Raw genomic sequence first — 20,164 nt, forward strand, 5'->3', positions numbered from 1 at the left:
GCTCAGACACTTAGCACCCATGAAGAAACACCTGGCCATGTAACCTTGAGCAAGTTACTTAACCCCAATTGTTTAGGGGCGGCCAGGTGGCTCAGTGAGTAAGAGCACCGGCTCCAGTGTCGGGATGACCTGGATCAAATCCGGGCTCAGATACTCAGTAGCACACCCAGAAATAATAACTGGCCATGTAACCTTGAGCAAGTTACTTAACCCCAATTGCTTAAAAAAAAAAAAAGAAATCAAAGCTATCTATAGTGATGAAAAAATGTTTCAAATCACTGATAATTAGAGAACTTCTCATTAAAGTAATCCTGAGGTTTTATTCCATAGCCATCAGATTGACAAAGTTGAAAAAAAAAAAGGAAAATGACAAATATTGGAGGGGCTTGGGAAAACAGGCATACTTCTACACTATTGGTGGAGATATCATTTGGTGTTGCCATTCTGGAAGAATTTTGAAACTATAACCCAAAAGTTACTAAATTGTGTCTATCTTTTGACTCAGCAATCACTAGGTCTATTTCCTCAAAGAGATGAAAAAAAGAGGAAAAGGTCTTATATGTAGAAAATTATTCATAGCTTCTTTCTGGGGGGTAGTAAAGAACCCATAATTAAGAGGCTGTTCATCAGTTGGATAATGGCTTAGCAATTATGGAATATTAATGTAATGTAATAATATTATTCCATAAGAAATGATAAAAAAGGGGGACGGCTAGGTGGCGGAGTGAGTAAAGCGCCGGCCCTGGAGTCAGGAGCATCTGGGTTCGGATCTGGCCTCAAACACTTAACACACACACACACACACACACAAAAAAAAAAACCTAGCCATGTAACCTTGGGCAAGTTACTTAACCCCAATTGCCCTCCAAAAGGCAAAAAAAAAAAAAAGAAATTATAAAAGGGATGGTTTCAGAGAAGTCTGAGAAGACTTATGTGAACTAATACAGAGTGAAATGAGAAGCACTAGAAGAACTATTTTTTTATATAAAGCATAATAATGTTTTTTAATTAGCAATTTTGAAAGACTTGAGAAGTATTAGCAACTCAATGATGAACCATGATTTCAGAGGACTGATAAAGAATGCTACTCTCCTCCTGGCTGAGAGCTAATGGGCTAAATATTAAGAATGACATACACATTTTTGATCATGGCCAATATGGGACTTTGTGTGGCCTAACCACAAATATATGCTACAAGGGCTTTGTTCTGTTTGAAGGAGAGAGAAAATGAATGCTTGTTAATTTAAAAAAGGAAGAGAAGAAAAAATCATCTAGTCCCAAATGCTCATATTTTTAAATGTAGTAGGGGTTAATCCAGTGATCCCTGGTCAATTGAGTCTCCCCTATGCTTGATGAAATTATAGAATGTAAGAGGCAGATAACAGAGAGAATGAAAGGCAGGGGTGCACCCCTTTCAGACTTTGAGTGGCCCATTTGCATCTTATAATAGGCTGCTGACCATTGGATGAATGCAACTAATAATTCATTGAAAGGATCAGACATGCCCTTTGTGGCCCAGATAAAAAGCAAGCCGGCCTCATTCTGAAACAGTCAAAAAGAGAATCACGTACGAAATAAGAGACCAGTTCTTAAGTACACTCTTCACCTTTTTCCTTGTGAATCTTAGAAAGTACAGCAAAACAGGGGGTGGGAAGGAGATTTCTCTTTCTTCTTCTCCCCGTCAACAATGGCTTTGGGGAACAGAAGGTCATGGTAGCATCTGGTGCAGAAGAGTCTAGCTGCAGAGCTGAATTAAGTCAATGAGAAAAATGGAGAGTATAGAATGTGGAGCTAGGATGCCGCTCAGGGGATAGGTTCAAGAGGTGAAATTCCTGTTGGTCTTAGACTATGGATTCAGATTCTTTCCAAAGGCATAGCACAGCTAAGGCCAGGCTGAAAGCTAATCCTAACGTGAGAGACAGTCATAATCATAGTCAATCAGCATCCAGCAGAGACTGAGGACATTAGTAGCCCAGAAGTCCTGCAGCATCAGGGGGCATGAGTCAATTCTGCTCTGACATACCTTGTCTGTATATGTTCTCTACATGACTATTTCTTCACTTGTGAAGTATACATCTATACTTAGACAGAAGGTGTAGAGTTCATAGGGAAGATATCTGGGTGCCACTATTCTTACTGTGACATTTCAGTAGGCACTTTTGCCTTGAAGTAATTATATACTCTGACTGATTAATAACATGGTAAACACACCAGTGGGGGCTCATGAACTATAAGTTTTAAGAGTGAAGACTTCATTTAGTACCTGACAGTTATCTCTTCAGGGGACTCAATCTGAAAAGGCAAGTTGGTAGGGGATATAGCCCAGAGGTATGCTACAAAAGTTTTATTATCCTTCTGCTTTTTCCATCACAGTCATTTCAGAATATACCCAGGGCATCGAGGTCCAGTGGGAAGAAGACTGTCTCTGGAGTTGGAGAAACCAGGATCAAAATCCTGCCTCTGATGTTTACAATCTTGTAAAAGCTAAGATGTGTGACCTTGGGTAAGTCACTTAAACTCTGTTGGTTAGAATTTCTTTCTCTATAAAATGAGGAGTTTGAACTGGACTAACTTTGAGGGAGGTTCCTTCCAGCTGTAAATCTATGCCACTATGATCCCTTGACTCTACCCCATACCCATACAGATCCCTCACCACCACTACTATCACATACACCTCAAAAAAGTTAAAACCAACCAACCCATCAAACACCTTTAACAACACATGAAACCTTCCACACCCATAATCCCATACTCCTCCATCAACAGGAGGAAGTTGCATTTCCCCATCTTTTCTGTGGGGTTATCTTTGATCATTATAATGACATAATATATTGTTTTAATCATTGCATACATTGTATTCCTGGTTCTATTCATTCTACATGCTAGAATACATACTACATATATCTGTCCACATTAGTCTTCCTATCTGACCCCATTATCTTGCAAATTTGGAAACTGAGCCCTGGAGAGTCACACAAGTATAGCAACACAATAATAATAATAGCATTTATATATTGCTTTAAATTCTGCAAAGTTTTTTTTCTTATTTGCTCCTCAAAACAACCTTTAATAAATGCCCATTAAATTGATCTGAATGTCAGTCCACCAGGCAAAGTTTACTGGGACTCAGGCCAATGCTGCCTCCTCCCCACTCCTGAAGGAGTCCAGATTAGGGTCTGGGCATTCTTACAAACAAAGCTCTTGTGAAACACTGATGTCTTCGAAAGAGTACATCCTAAAGCTCCCTGTTCTTCCAGTCTCCCTCACTCTCCCTCCTCCCTGTCCACACCCCCAACCCCTCTCCAGTGCGTCCATCTGGCCTAGGGGAAAATGAACAGGATGTCTGGGATGGGCTCAGTTGGAGTTCAATTCCTCCCCAGCCCTGAGCTCAGGCACTCCAGCCACTGGACACCAGCTCAGAAACCTTGACTCCTCCCCTAGGCCTGACCCAGCCAGGAAGAACAAAATGGTTTTTTGATGATGAGATTTCACTGGTGCCTTCCCAGAGTGCCCGGAATTACAGCTGGCAAGGAGAGAAGCCAAAACCTCAAGGCCTTCCAAAACAAAGAGAACCTCCTCCTCCCCTTCCCCCTCTTCCTTCTCCTCCTCTTACTCCTCCCTCCTTCCCTTCCCCCTCCTCCCCTTTCCTCTTCTCCCCTTCCTCCTCTTCTCCTCTCCCTCCTTCTTCTCCTCCTCTTTCCTCCTCCTCCTCTTCCTCCTCCCAGCTCAGGAAAATTCCATTTCATCATACATCTTCAACTTATTTCAATCCCCCTCAATAACTCTGTGATCTCACCTCTATGGGTATTCCTTCCATCAATGCAAATAACAAATTTTCCATGCCTTTTCCCCATGGGCTAATCTTCTGTGGATTTTATTTTTCTACATTTCTTTCCACCCTTTTTCCCCACCCCATAGGACAGCTAGGTAGTACAGTGGATACAGGGGCTGGACCTGGACTCAGGAAGACCTGAGTTCAAATCTGACCTGAAATACTCCTTGGCTCTGTCACCCTGGAAAAAATCAATCACCTTCAGGTCAGCCTCAGTTTCCTCATCTATAAAATGGGGATAATAATAGCACTTACCTCCCAGGGCTGTTATGATGATCAAGTGAGATAATATCTGTACTTCAGGACCCTTACAATGCTATATATACATAAATATTAGCAAATTTTACCAACCCACTGGAAGTCTTCTATCCAAGATTCTTAGCCTGGGGTCCTTGAATTTGTATTTTTAAAAAATAGTTTGATGTTGTATTTCCACATAATTGGCTTGCTTTAAAATTCTATGTGTTGTATTTTTTACATTAAGAATATGATTCTGGGGGCAGCCAGGTGGCGCAGTGAGTAAGAGCGCCGGCCCGGCATTGGGAGACCCAGGATCAGTTCCGGCCTCCGATAATTGGCACCCACACAAAAAATAACTGGCTGTGTAACCTTGAGCAAGTTACTTAATGCCAATTGCTTTAAAAAAAAAAAAAGAATATGATTCTGGGGGTGGCTAGGTGGTGCAGTAAATAGAGCACCTGCTGTGGGGTCAAGAGGACCTGAGTTCAAATCCAGCCTCAGACACTTAACACTTACTGGCCGTATGAACTTGGGCAAGTCACTTAATCCCGATTGCCCTGCCTTTCCCCCTCAAAAAAAAAAAAAAGAATATGATTCTGAGAAGAGTTCCATGGGCTCCACTAGACTGATTTCCAAAGGGGTCCAGGACCCCAACAAAGGTCAGAGCTCTTGGATTTGGTCTTTTTTTCCCCATTTCCTGGGCATCACCCTCGGTTTCACCCAAGTCCTTTTCCCCTCCAAACACTGTCTTTAGTGATAGCCCTTATGAAGATCGATGTTGCCTGACCTGTTATTCAGCAAGCTGTGGGACCCTGAGCAGGTCACCTAAGAATCCCTGATCAGTTTCCCCATCATCACTTCCTGGTCCTCTCCTCACCATGGTCCTCACCACCACCACTCTCTCCCCCTGAACTCTTCCTCCCCCTGAAAACCTGAGCACTGTCCCTGGATCCCTCCCATAATTTAAACACAACAGTATGCCAGTAAATGTTTAACAACCAGCTTGGGGTAGGGAAGATTCACAAGTCTCATTTTAAAATTAAATATGCATTATTGACATTTTCTCCATCAGTTTATAAAGTCTAAAAATCAAGAAAACAATAAATCAAGCCCTAACTTCAACCATTTACCAATTTCCAATGATAAATATTCACATAGAAAATTTAACAATAAGCTCTCAAAAGCAGTTAAAGCTCTATCAGCATATCCCCATATCCCTCTACTCCTTGTTCCCAGGTTCTAATAGGTAAGTTTTCACCTAATCTTGATAGGTGAAATCCTGCTAGGCCCTTCTGAACCATCACCACACCATGTAACCTACTCACCTCTCCTCCAGGTTCCCCCTGTGTGTTGACATTAGAGTATAAGCTCCTTGAGGGTAAGGGTTATCTTTGCCTCTTTTTGTATCACTGACACTTAACACAGGGTCTGGCACATAGTAGGTCTCTCACAAATGTTTCCTGAATTGAATTTATTGACTTAACTTCTCCCAATTGAATGCAAGCTTCTTGGGAACAGGAATGGTATTACTTGCTTGTTTTTGTATCTTTCTTGCTTAGCAGAGTCCCTGGTACGTAGTAAAACATTTAATGTTTGCCCTATCTGTAAAATGAGAACTCAATGACCTCCTGGCTCATCCCTTTCTGCTTGAAATCTTTGATCTTCTGATCATCTTAAACACCTATTAATTCTATTCAATTCAAAAAGCACCTATTATGTGCCAGTCCAGTACTGGTCTCTGTAAATACAAAGACAAAAAATTTAACAGTCCCTGTCCTCAAGGGGTTTACAGGGAGGAATCAATGTGTATTATTAGAAGTATAATTAGTATATTATATATTGTATATAATTAGAATATTAATTATAATTAGTATAATAAGTATAACTCTAAGTAACATTTATATAGGGCTTTAAGGTTTGTAGAGTATGTTACACGTTACACATATCACCTCTTTTGAGCCTCTCGATTCTTTAATAGAGGCCACTATTATCCCCACTTTTCAGATGAGAAAACTGAGATTGAAAGACATGAATTGGTACTAAGCATCTGAGGCGTCTCCCTGAGTCCAAGTCCAACAAGCCGCCTAGCTGCCTAATGATTGCAGAGGAGATCACTGATAAATGAAAGTGTATAACCTTTATCAGATTACTTATTGTCTCAAGAAGAAGGGGAGAGAAAATTTGGAAACAATTTCAAAAGATTATTAAAAATTGTCTTTATATGTAACTGGGGGAAATAAAATATTATTTTAATAATAATAATAATAAATGAAAGGCAACATAGGGCAGTGGCTTTAATATGAACACCTTAATCCCTGGTTCAGAATTAGGTTTTCCCATTGTCCGTCCTTACAGAGGGAAGTCAGGGCTACTCTAGTTCTTGTGCTGGAGACCATTCCAGGCACATGGTAGGCCCTTAATAAATACTTGATTGATTAGAGATCCCTATTTAGACTTAAAGCGAGGTCCTTTAAAATTGGATTCTTCCAGCATTAACCTTTAAACAAAATCCTTAGGCCACAAGGAGAAACCTTGAGAAAGGAGCTGTGCAGGGCCCACTTCCAGGCCTGGCCCCCAGGCTCTGCTCCAGCTCCTTCCTGTAACCGCATGCTCTGCCAAGAAGTGATAGCGCCCCTGTTGGACTGATGCCTTGGACAGGCCGGATGCAGCAGAGCCTAAGGGCCAGGCTCACCCAAACCTTTCCTAGAACAACCAGGAACTGGCCTGAGTGGGAAGGGGGGTTTCAAAGGGCTTCCCCAATGAGAAGACCAATAACTGGTAAGATGAAATAATTGGGAGAGATTCCCCCCGGTGGTGGCAAAGCATTGTAGAGTGTCAGAGCTGGAAGGGCTATAAAACAGAGCATGTCAGGGCTGGGAGAGCCCTTAGAATACACAATGCAGGCTAGGAGGGCCCTTAAAATATTCCCTGTTCAGGAATTTAGGGCTGGGAGGGGCCTTAGAATATTCCCTGTTCAGGAATTTAGGGCTGGGAGGGGCCTTAGAACAGGGAATGTCAGAGCTGGGAGGGGGCTTAGAACAGGGGATGTCAGAGCTGGGAGGGGCCTTAGAACAGGGGATGTCAGAGCTGGGAGGGGCCTTAGAACAAAGAATGTCAGGGCTAAAAAGGGCCTTAGACCAGAGAATGTCAGAACCAGGTCTCCAAATTCAAAATCAGAACTTGAAAACTAGAAGACATCTTCTGTTTCTGGGTCCACAACTCTTTTCACTCTGACTCCCAAATAGCATCATAAGTCACATTTCTGAAGCACTGTTTGATTCAAGAAAACCCTATGAGGGAGAAAATGCAAGTAGAAAAGGACACTGGGGGTCTTAAGTGGCCCCTGGTCACACTATAATTTCAGAGACGAGATCAGAGCCCAGATGTCCTGTCTCTAAGCCCAGTGTTCTTTCTATTATACCACACTGCCCCCCTAGTTATAATAACAAAAATTAATCAGATCAGGCTTTGAAGTTTGCACAGCATTTTACCTACCTCATCTTATTTGCCCACTGAGGTACAGAGGGCAGGTATTATTCTCCCCATTTTGCAGATAAGGAGACTGAGTTTCTGAGTGGTGAAATGACTAAAGGATCAGACGGAGAATCACACGCCTGGGTTTTCCTGGCTCCAAGTTCAGCCTTCTAACCATGACGCCATACTCCAGCTTCTATGACCAATTAATTAAGCAACATTGCAGGTTGTGGCTTGAAAGAAAGATTTGCTGTGGGGAAGCTGTAATACCTTGATTATCTTCAGATAAGCAAGCTTAGGCTGTGGCTTAATTCCTTCAGTTATTAATAGCTTACCTTTATAGCCTCATCACAGGTCTGGAGCTGAAAGCGAACTCAGGGGCCATCTAGTCCAACCCCCATATTTGGCAGATGAGGAAACTAAGGCCCAGGGACCTGAAGTGACTCTTGCCCAAGATCAGTAAATGCCCAAGGCAGTAAATAGTAGGACCCTAATTCAGACTTCATCTGAGCATTTTATGATTTCTAAACCCTACAAAGCAGGCACTAAAGGTAGTATTATTCCTATTTTACATAGGAAGAAACCAAGGCTGTGAGATTTGCTGACTTGTCCAGAGTCACCTACCTAGTATATGTCAAAAATGGGATTTAAACTCTGGTCTCTGTGACTCCAAGGGCACACACACACACTGTGCCTTCTCTGCCAACTGGCCATTTCCTTCTGGACAGAAGTGTAGAGAGTGAGGTTCAACCAGAGTAATTGATTATTAATATTTAGCCCTCCTGACCGTGACTTGGGCCTTGCTAGCCAATAACAGAACAGCCACCGCTCTGCAGAAAATTCTCTGTCCAATCATAAGCCAGCACCTCCTCACAGGTCAGTGTAGAACACTGGAATGGGAGTGGACCCACTGATCTCCAGCATAGTGCTGGCCTGCAAATCCAATCTCCGTGGGGTAGTTATTCCCTGTCCACTGACTTGTCTCTACATCCTTGCTCACTCACTCACTCAGTAAACTCAACAGTAGCCAGGATGCCAACATCTATCAGATAAAGTAATATATTGGCATCCATCACTCAGGAGAGGAGAAATAAAGTCATCGCCATATCATCGTCCCTGGATTAATGTCCCTGCTGTGAAAACAAACCCTGCTTCTTTGCCTCAACATTTATTTTTGATAAATGCTTTGACTTTGTCTTGACATTTCAGGAGCTGCAGGAGACCATTAGTCGGTGACAGTATTCTCTGCCATTGACATTATCTCTTAATTATAATATGCAAGTAATGTGGGGAAAAATGGACCATAAATAGCTCATTTGGAGCTGCTGCATTCTGTCCTGTCAGGTATATTGGAAGGATTCTTGTTGGTGTTCACAAATGAGCAGAGAATAATGGATATCTGGGGCACCCTAGATGCACAATCAACTTTCCAGTGATAAAAAGTTCTGAACATAAGCGAGGATTCTGGAGTTTCAATAAATCATCTGTATTTTCACCATCCCCACCACCTCCTTTCTTTCCCCACCTCCCAAATACTTGCTGTGTTACTGGACCAATGTTGTGGGCTAACAGCCTGCCACCTCCAGCCCTGCAGAACAATTTAATATTTCTTGTGTAATTGATGGGCATTGATTTTTCGAGAAGTTAATTCCATTACGAGGCAAAGGAGCAGGGCAAATGGGCTGACTTGTGGAAGTGGGATTTGCTTGCATCTCTCTTGGCTCCAAAGAGGAGAGGAAGCCTGCCCCAAAGCTCAAGGGAAATGTTAGCCCTGACATGAGTTTTTTTCCCTGACCCAGGGACAAGACACTCTGAAGTTTGGGGTACAGATTGATAAAAACAGGAGTAATAAATGCTGGCCTATTAAAAGTACTTTATTTAAGGTTTATAAAGTGCTTCAGGAGGCAGCCTGACTTAGTATATAGAGAACACTAAGAACTCAAGAACACTTGGGTTCAGGTCCCATTTATGATACATACAGGCTACGTGACCCTGGACAAGTCAACCTCTTGGTTCCCCAAGCAATTCTCTCAGACCAGCTGCCAATATTCATTGGATCAGCAATGAACCCTATAAGAAAGCTCCTTACAGGGAATTAAACACATTGAAAGTTCCTGGGACCATGGACTTAGAGTTGAAAGTACCTTAGAGGTTGTCTAACTAACCCTCTCATTTTAGAGATAACTGAGGCCCAGGAAGGTCAGTTAATTTGCCCAGTATTACATGGGCATAAGTAAACTTCAGAGGAAGGATTTGAACCCAGGACTTTGAGCACTAAATGCAGTGTACTTTTCAATATACTGTCCAACAACCTATAATTTTTATTTTGCTATTCAGTTGTTTCTGTCGTGTCCAATTCTCTGTGACCCCCATTTGGGGTTTTCTTGACAAATATAGCAGAGTAGTTTGCCATTTCCTTCTCAGGATCACACAGTTCAGATCTGAACTCAGATCTTCCTAACTCCAGGCCCAGTGCCCTATCTACTGTTCCACCTAGCTGCCCCATAATTTTAGTAAGTATTATTCTTTAAATTTTACACTTAACCAATGCCAAAGGGGAAAAAAAACCAAATTTCCAAATACATAGTAGCACAGGGGGTAGGGGGGAAAGGTTATGGTACACGACTATGAATAATATGTATAGTTTGCTTTCTTTTTTAAGGTTTACAATAAATTTACCATGTTACTTTTGAAGTTGTCCAGCTTGTCTGTGTTTCCTTCTGAAATTCCTTCTCTTCTCTTCTGTGTATTTTCTTTAGATTGCTTCTATATAGCACTGCTGAAAGTTTGCTTGCTAAAAAAGGCAGGAAAAGAACATTTGTGAAAAGAAAAATGATTTTTAAAAAACCAACTTGTGAAGAAACACAGTCTTTCAGATAAAATGTTGAAGAGAGAAAGGCAGAGACTGCTCTGAAAACCAGATGGAGAACTGCCCCTCAGATGAGTGTATTGAGAAGATGTATTTGATGGCAAAGTAATGCCTGAGGTATTAAATGGCTTCAGGGCATCATGGTCCATCCACTCATCTGTGTTTGACTATTTTTAGAGGTTTAAAACTCCAGAATTATAACCAATGCCCTGTTAAGGGTGGCTGTGAGCTAAAAGAACTTATCACTGCTTCATCAGCTTGACAAAATTATCAACCAACTCTTTGGGGGATTCTGAGAAGATTATTTAAGGATTGTTAGGAATCATAACTGACCCAAAAAAGTGGATTTCTTGTGTTTTGCCCCATAAGGTAAAGAAGAGTCACTGACCTCTGGGGGGAAGGGGGCAGGGAGAGGAGGAGGGTGAGCGTAGCTTGGAGCATTGGACGTGTTAAGAAACCACAGAAAAAGGTCTGAAAAAACAAAAGCTAAATGATGAGGTAGAGAGAATAGAGATCCCAAGGAGCAGGGGACAGAGGAAGAAGGCTTCTAGCTGAGAACTTGATGACTGCAGAATGGTTACTGTGGAAGCTGATTGTAAGAAAGCTGGATCCTTCTTCTGTGTAAAGGGCCATAGCTCATTTTTCTCCAATACCACCTACAGACTGAAAGGAAACCTTGCAAGGGTTCTGGTATTACCTCCTCGGGTTTAAGAAGAAGAAACAGAAGGGGAAATACAGGCTTTGCATCTGTTTCCCTGATAATTGTGGGTTTCCTGTCTGGGGAGATTTAGAGCCAATTGGACAAAGCAGAATGTCCTGCCTATTTGTAGAATTGAGGAGCATGGCAATTCTCTGTTATCACTAGAAGAGAGTAACGCTTTCTCAATGCCTTGTTAAGGGAGGCTGTGAACTAAAAGGGCTTGAGAGAAGAGAAGCAGTGTTGCCCGGCAGGAGTGCTATGAAGATGAGAAAGGGCGCAACTAACAGAGAGGTCATTTTGCATATCACCTTCTAGGTTATTCCCGAAGGGACCGAGATCATCAAGGATTCTAACCCAGAGTTATTACCCTGGGCACACGGTTATATGCCTCCCTGGTAGATTCCTACAAATATATTCCCACTGTCCCCCACAGACACTGTGTTCACTGATGGGAGAATATGACCTTGACCAAGTGGTCAGTAAACTTGGGTGGGGTAAAAATTGCATCTTTATTTTCACTGACCTCTAACTGAAATTTAATATTTCCTTCCATTAATTAAAAATACTAGTCTGAGAAGGGACCCATTGGCATCTCCAAACTGCTGAACAGGTCCATGACATGCAAGAAAATATTTAAAACCACTTCTATAAACTGCTTTTTTTTTTCCCCAGAGAGGTCTTGGGAGCATTTCTTAGCGAGTGTCTGTTTTGTTAAGACAAAAATATATCAGTAAGTTCAATTTTTTAAAACTATTTTTCTTCTTTGGAGAAATTGATGGACTAGGGGAAGAAAAGAGGTGTTATCTTGTCAAATGGGCATTCTGACCCTAAAAATGAGTGGACACCCTCATGGGGGCTCAAGGCAGTGTTCTTTCTAGGACCAAGAGACATTCTGGAAACATCTAGAAGCACAGGGTTGGGCTTTTTGTTTTTTTTATTTGGCTGGGGTTTTTTGATTTGGAATTTTTAATCCAGACCTGAGGCCTCACTGGTCTAGCAAAGTGAGGAAGTGAGGAAACTCTCCCTCCCACTGTATATCAGCACCTTCTCTGAGACTGACAGTCTTAGAGATCTGCCTGAGGCATTGAGAATTTAAGGGACTTGTGCCCACGGTCACCCATCTAGTATGAGTCAGAGGTGGAACGTGAAAATGGTCAGGCAACTTTGACTACATTAAGCCATCACTTGTCTAACAGGGTTATTCAGCTTAAATAAGACAACACGTGTAAAGTCCTGTTCAAATGTTTAAACTTTATATAAATGTCTGTTGTTGCTGCCGCCATCTTTGCCCACAATGTGAGAGCTAATGAGTTTCCAAGGTGGAATTTGTGACCTGGTCATCTAAGCTCCAAGGCCAGGGCTCTCAACACAATGCACCCTGCCCTCTATGGGGGGGGGTGGAACGGGCTTCCTCCAAGTTGGCAGGGGGCACCCACCCCCAAAGCCCATCAAGTGAATTTGGCTTAGAAAGTTGATGCAAGGGAAGTTTTCATGCTGTTTGCCCAAGATATGAGTTGTGAAGCTGACCTTGGGCCCCTAAATTGCTAAGCCCAATGCTGCACATCAATAATCTTAACTAGAATTTGGTGTGAGTTGGGCCAATTGTGAGCTTTTGCTGAGCCAGCGCCCCTCACCCATGGAAGTGTGGAATTCTGAAAGGCCAGCATGATGGAATATGAAAGAACATACTGGACCTGATTCCAAGAAGACCCTGATCGACCCAGATGCTAACACTCACTAACTGTGGCAGGGTAACCATCTGGAAATCACTCTCTGAGCCTCCAGTTCCCCCTTTGTAAAGTGAGGGCAATAACACCTGCACCCGACACCTCTGGGGATTGTTGGGAGGTGCCCATGAGATAGTCCGTAATTAACAGGGATGATCAGGGGGGCTGACCCCCAGGACACCTCCCATGAAGCTGGTTATGAGGGCTCTGGCTCCATGGAGAGAGACATGCTGCGTGACCCTGGACAAGTCACTTAATGTCTCTGGCCCCAGTTTATTCACCCGTAAAATGGGGATGATGATAGTACCTACCTTACAATGTTCCTGTTAGGCTCAAATGAGATTATGTGTGTATGCGTGTGTGTAGGTGTGTGTATGCGTGTGTGTATGTATACATAATCAAAATGACTTGTAAATGCTATATATAAAAATATGCTCTTTCCATGGGGACAGCTGGGAGAGAGAGGGAAATAGTATGAGACAACAGACAGAGAAAGTCTAGGTTAAGTGGTTCAGACCACAGGCAGAAGCAGTCAGAATCGAGAATGACACATAGAGGAGCTTAAGGTCAAGTTCCACCTAATCCTTACATCAGCCAAAGACCTCTGACTAATGTTGAATCCGGGAGGAAGTAGCCCCCAAAATGCACAATTTTTAGTCACTCAACTAAATCTATGGAAAACAAGCAGTGATTAGCACTTCAACCACACAAAAAGATTTCGTTGGTTACACACACACTCATACATACACACTCACACACACATAAACACAAACACACACATACACACACATTTACATACACTCACACATATACTCATACATAATACATACACACATTTACATACATACACTCATACACAACACATACACACACACATTTACATACACTCATACACAATACATACATACTCGTACACACAGTCACTCACACATATTTACACATACACTCACACACTTAGACTTACACATACACACACACACACGCATAAAACACTTCTCTCCTTTCTCCTATTCTCACCCCCACCCCACCCAAATCTGCAATTAGAACAGGGTTGGCTTCAGACCTGACTGGGTGGGACCCACGATGTCAGGCTGGGATGCAGCGGGGAACTGGGGAGACTTCTGGCCTCAGATTTGACAAATACATCATTGCACTGGACAGAGGCACCTCTGAAGACTGACTTTTTCCAGAGCCTCCCTTCCCCTGCAGCTCCCCGGGCCCTTCTAATTTATGCCCCTTCTAGCTGGAGTCTTCCCTGTTCTGCCACCCACTGTGAGTAGGGAGGCTTCCAGGATTCCAAGTCACTCCCTATAAACACACCCCAGCACAGTTTCCCCTCCAGACTCAGAATATACCTTCAGATGCTACTCAACATGTCTGAGGACACATAAGACCCTGGTTCCTCTGAGCTACACAATCTCTTTTGGAAAGAGTCTAAGAGTCGGGGGAGACCTGAGAGGTCATTTAGTGACCAACTTCCTCATTTTCACAGTGAGGTCAAGAGAGAAGAAGTGACCTTGTGCAAGGTTACAGGGCAGAACTGGTAATGGGACCTAGAACAAAGATGACGTCATAGGATGAGGTTTGGAATAGGAGTCAGGAGGCCTGTGCTCCAATCTCAGCTCTGCCTCTATTGTTAACTGTGTGATTAAGAGCAAGGGACTTCCTCATTTTGGGCCCCAGTTTCCTCATCTGGAAAATGTGGATAATAGTCCTTATCTTTTTTTTTTTTTTAAACAATTGGGGTTAAGTAACTTGCTCAAGGTTACACGGCCAGGTGTTTCTGGGTGGGTGCTAAGTATCTGAGCCCGGATTCAATCCCGGATCTCCTGACTCTGGGGCCGGTGCTCTTACTCACTGCACCACCTAGCTGCCCCAATAGCACCTATCTTAATAATACCTGCTCACAGGATCATCGATGTTGAGCTAGAAAAACTCTGAGAGGTCATAGAGTCTGACTCTTCATTTTACACAGAAGGGAACTGAGGCCCATAGGGATTAGATGACTTGTCCAATGTCACACAGGCAACAAGTCACATTCAAAAAGCATTTATTGAGCTCCTACTGTGTGTAAGACTCTGTTAGATACTCTATTAATGTTGAAGCTATCATCATCTTTCTAAGTCTTGAGATCCTTCTTCATTCCTCACTCTACCTCATCTCTCCATAACTAATCTGTCACCAAACCCCTCTCTTATCTGTCCTCTTCCCTCCATTCACACAGCTGCCACTCAGGTTCAGGGCCTAATCACCACTTGCCTGGACTATTGTCAATGGCCTCCTAATTGATAGCCCTGCTTCACATTTGTGCCTTCTCTAATCCAGCTTCTAAGCAGCTGCCAAAATGATTTTCCTAAAGTACAGGTCACTCTTCTCCTCAAAAAGCCCTAATGGGTCCCAATTGAATAGAATGTTATTTAATTTTTAACTTGTCATTCTTTAATTTCAATTTTTGTATAAGTTTTGTAATGTAGAATATTATTAGTTTAGTAGTAGAAGAAAATGTACACATATGAAGAATGTGTACTCAAAAATGTTTTACTGACAAAAGTGTGCAATTGAGGTTTGTAGATCACTGGCCTATATGATCAAAAAGCACACATTCCTGGCCTCCACTTCCATTGGCAAAAGCAGAGTCAGTTTTAGGCACGTGTAGGATTCAACGGCAAATCTCACTCAAAAATCAAATGTGTGGTATAGTAGAGAGAGCATTGGATGTGGACCTGGATTCAAATCCTGGTTCTACTGCTTGCTACCTGTGTGACTTTGATCAAGTTACTTAAGCTCTCTTAGCTCCTGTTTCCTCACCTGTAAAAGGTGGGGATTAGGGGTGAACAAAATGACCTCCAAGGTCTCTTATAGTTTTAAATCTATGAGCTTATAATCCTCTCAAAATATATGACCACAACAGAGATAGTTGAAATGAATGGCGATGGCAATCTCCTAAGAAAGGAAAAATCACAAAAAGTCAACCAGCATCCTAAAAGGGTGGAGAGAGAGTCCCTTAAGCTCTGCCATATACATTCCCCTTTACTCAAAGTGAGAATACCCATGAGCCTCTGGCTTTTTTCTGGTCAAGGTAATCAGCGTTAAGTGACATGCCCAAGGTCATACAACTAGTAAGTGTCAAATGCCTGAGGCCATATTTGAACTCAGGTCCTCCTGCCTCCAGGACTAGTTCTCTATTCACTATGTCAGCTAGCTGCCCCACTCTGGGTTATTTTTTTGTTTTTTTAACATCATCTGGTAGGAGGCAGTTAGATACCTCAGTAGATAGAACTCTGGGCCTAGAGTCAGAAAGACTTGATTTCAAATATTAATCTCAGATATTTACTATATGACTCCCAGCAAGAATCTTAATCTCTTGTCTCAGTTTCCTCAACCATAAAATGGGAATGATGATAGCATCTGTATCACAGGGAGGTCAAAATGATAAACTGAGATAATATTTACAAAAAGTGCTTAATAAACGCTTATTCTGTTCCCCCACTTTCACCTCCAGCTGCCTTTTGGGTTCTCTCTCCATCTGACAGTCACTTTAGCAGCAGCAGAAAGCCCCTCCAAATCATGGGCCAGGGAACAAATACTCCAATTTGCCTTCTACATAATATAGCCCTCATTTTTTAAGTCAAACTTATAAGACTCTGTGAATGATAATAGGTGGTATTTATATATCATTTTAAGGTTTGCAAGTATTTTAAATATATTATCTCATATGAACTTCACAACTCTGTAAGGTAGGTGTTATTATTGTCCTCATTTTGCAGATGTGGAAACCGAGTCTCAGAAAAGTTAAAGGGTTTTTATTCAAGGTCATTCACTGTGGCAAAGCCAGGTCTAGAACCATGGATTACCCAAAGCACAGGGCTCTTTCCTCAAGGACCTTCTAATATGAGGAACTATTACAACACCCTACTTCCAGATATCCGTTAGCCCCACTGTCAGAGAATGTTGGGACAGGTAGACATGAACATGGTCTGAAGAGCGGTTTCTTGTATTTTCTAAATGGGCCAGATGGTCTCTGAGGTCCCTTCCAGCTCTGGATCTATGATCCCATGATTCTGTCGAGGCCCAACAAGTAAGATGAGATGAGAGGCCCCTTGGGTCCCTTGGAATACCCTCCTAGGAGATGGGACTAAGAGGGGGGGAGAAATTCCTCCAGTCTGGACAACTCACAACAGTAGAAGGGAAGTCTCAGAATGGAAAAAGTTTTTCAAAGTCCTGAAATTCCTTCACAAAGCACTTCCTACTATAATTTTAACCCCTTCCTTGCTCCAGATTTTCAATTCAACATATTGGGAGGTTTCCCCCTGCCCCCAGAGGACTAATTTCTCATTTTATAACAGAAATGGATAAAGTCACAGCCTTGTGGGTAGAGTTGTGATAGGAAGTGTGTGTGTGTGTGTGTGTGTGTGTGTGATATGATAAAGGAGAAGAGGACAATATGACCGCCAGTGCCCGGGTCGAAGAGGGAATGTGCTCCCAAGGAGTGTGACTTCCTGCCCCATAGGAGACCAGAAAACCTAGGGAAATGACTGTGATGGGACTGTGGGTTTCTAAGAACTTAGATCTTGAACTGGAAGAAACCTCAAAGGCCATGTAGTCCAATCCCCCCAAACACACATTTTGCAGCTGGGGAAACTGAGGCCCAGAGAAGCTAAGTGACTCATGAAAGGATATACAACTAGTAACGTCAAAGACAGAATTTGAACCCCTATGTCCTCTGACTCCAGAACCAATGCTTTTTCCAGTTACCACACTGCTTCTCAGCCCAGGGGCACTCTCAGGAACTCAGGCCAGGAGAGGACTGTGAGGCAAAGGCAGTAAACGTGACTACCATGGGAGGGGAAATGTTCCAGAATATGAGGGAAAGTATTGGTGAGTTAGAGTTCTTCTCACAGGCTATTTTGGTCCAATACAAAGGAGGTACCGTGCACAGTGCACTAGGTCTGAAGTCAGGAAGGTCTGACTGACTTCATTTATGATCTCTGACACTTATTAGCTACGTGATCCTGGGCCAGACATTTAACCTCTGTTTGCCTCAGTGTCCTCCACTGTAAAATGGGGCTGATAATAGCACCTACCTCTAAAGGCTGTTGTGAGATATTTGTAAAGTGTTTAGAATATTGTCTGGCACATAGTAGGTGCTTAATAAATGCTTACCTTCTTAAAGTAGAGGTCTGAAATTTGAGTTTATTAGGACTCCCCTTGGCTTATAGATTATAGAATCAGAGACTCAGTGAATCCTATGCCCAGAGATGGTAAGGAGCTCAAAAGCCGTTCGGTCAAACCTCATTTTACAGATGAGGACACTGAGGGAGATAAGGTCCCACAAGAGAGGCAGGATTTAAACGTGGGTCTTCTGACTCCATAATATTATCTAATTAGCTGTTCCCTGAGGTATCAGTAAAGCCCAAAGATCCTCTTCTGGCTCTCTGACCATCCACAGCTATGATTCCAAGTCTCTCTTCATGGTGGCCTCAGCAGTGAATGCTGTTCAATATTGCCTCCAGATGATTTCCTGGGACTGGGGGAACGTAGAAAATCCCAGAATATCAGTTAGAAGGAAGGGCTTTTGGAAGCATCTGGGGCAAACAGGATTTGAATAAGGATGCCCTTCAAAATATCCCAACAAATAATGGTCTAACTTTTGGATAAGGAAGTCCCATAAAGGGAAAACTATTACCCAGCCCCTAGGAGAGCCCCACCTACTTTGGGAAGGTTCTCATTGTCAGGAAGGTTTGGGGGGGGGGGTTCCCCCTTAAGTAAATTGGCCTCCTTTGGCCTTTCACTCATAATTCTTTGTTTGGTCCTCAGGGGCCAAGCAGAAATAGTCCAATCCCTCTTCCTATTTGTGGAATAAAGAGAGCTAGCCACCTATCCCTACCTAAGTCTTTTCTTCTCCACCCTAAACATGCCCAATCCCTTGGAGCAAGGCTCATATCAAGGCCCTTTATCACTCCAACACATTAAGGGGGTGTGGTGGAGTGGGCCCCTGGTTTATCAATGGTACCTCTTGAAAGCTGTTTAATTAGGGAATGTGGGGAGAAAGGGGATTGTGGTTTACCCTGGGTAAATCAGAAATCCTGGCCAATCTCCACCACAGTAATAAGTCAGAGTGGCCAAGACTGGAATGTCAAATGTAAATCAGGCTTGGTTCTGGGAAGCCATGAATTGGAGGGGGATGAAAGAATCCAAAACAAAGAAATGGAAAAAGAATGCTTAATTCTCTGGGATGAGCCAGGGGCAGGGAGCAGGGAGCGGAAGGCTCTGGGCTGGGTATTTGTAGGGAGAGCATTATCGATCAATCAACAAGCATTTCTCAAGCAGGCATTATCACTCTGGCTTTGATTTGGAGAACAGCAGAGAGAGCCAGCCTCAAAGCCAGGAAGAGCTGACTTTTCCAGGTCAGCGTCTGACCCTTACTGTTTGGGTGACCCTGAACAAAAGCAGCCCTCAGGGACTGAAAACTGCAGAAGAGGAGTCAACGAGCACTGGGGGAAGGAGTTTTCTCACCTGGGAGTTCCCTGGACCAATGAAATCGCAGGAAACTTGCATTCGATGCAGAATGAATTAGAGAGTCAACAAGGCGTATGTAACAGGATTTGAAGAACTGGGAAAACCCTTCTGAGATTCAGATGAAGACAGGATCTATTTGTTATGATGAAATCACAGCTCCAGTCCCTCTTCCTGTCCCTAGACAGTCGGCAGTTCCAGGTTTCCTTCCTGAGTGCTCTGTTCAGGGAACCCAACACCCCCTCCCCTCATTGCTTTTGTCAGTCTGCCCAGAATCAGAAATCGAGCTCTGGAGGGGAGATGAGGAAACCAAGGCCCACAGGTCCTCCGGCTAGTAAGCAACCTGCCCAAGGTCACTCACAAACAGCAAAATTGGCATTCAATCCTGGGCCCTCCAGCACAAAAGGAAGGAGTTACACGTGGAGGCTGCTGGAGACAGGCCAGGAGGGAGCAAAGCGGGCCCAACGAAGCCCACACAGGCAGAGCAGGGGCTGGGGGGGGGGGAGGGGCACAGATGCAGAGGCTCAGCCCCATCCAGGGGTCCAAAGTTGTGAGAGAGCCCAGAAGGGGGGCTGTAGGGGTGAGGACCCCGCGTTGGAATAGAAAAGATGGTTCAAATCCAGACTCTCAAACTTACTAGCTAGGAACCATTAATAGGGAAACACCCGGACCATGATGTGCCGAAGAATCCCTAGAACCCGCCATTAGATTGTAAGCTCCGTGAGGGCAGGAACTGTCTCTTGCCTCTTTTGTGCTGTGGTACACAGTAGGTGCTTAATAAATGTCCTATTTATGCTATATATAGC

General features: G+C 43.2%; 1 long non-coding RNA gene across 1 annotated transcript in view; it reads right to left on the reverse strand.

Moving 5' to 3' along the window:
- LOC138160136 (uncharacterized) overlaps positions 1–19,488 on the reverse strand; it is a 35,253-nt gene extending 15,765 nt beyond the window's left edge. The window contains exons 1-2 of the long non-coding RNA XR_011168095.1: positions 19,359–19,488; positions 10,226–10,340 (exon numbers count right to left, since the gene is read on the reverse strand). This is a non-coding gene — a long non-coding RNA (uncharacterized lncRNA). The remainder of the gene's footprint in view (positions 1–10,225; positions 10,341–19,358) is intronic.
- Positions 19,489–20,164: the final 676 nt, after the last annotated feature.

This window comes from Petaurus breviceps, unplaced genomic scaffold (genome assembly GCF_028583685.1).
Source record: "Petaurus breviceps papuanus isolate PSGF00001 unplaced genomic scaffold, PetGlider_PUasm1.0 101, whole genome shotgun sequence".
Taxonomy (NCBI): Eukaryota; Metazoa; Chordata; class Mammalia; order Diprotodontia; family Petauridae; genus Petaurus; species Petaurus breviceps.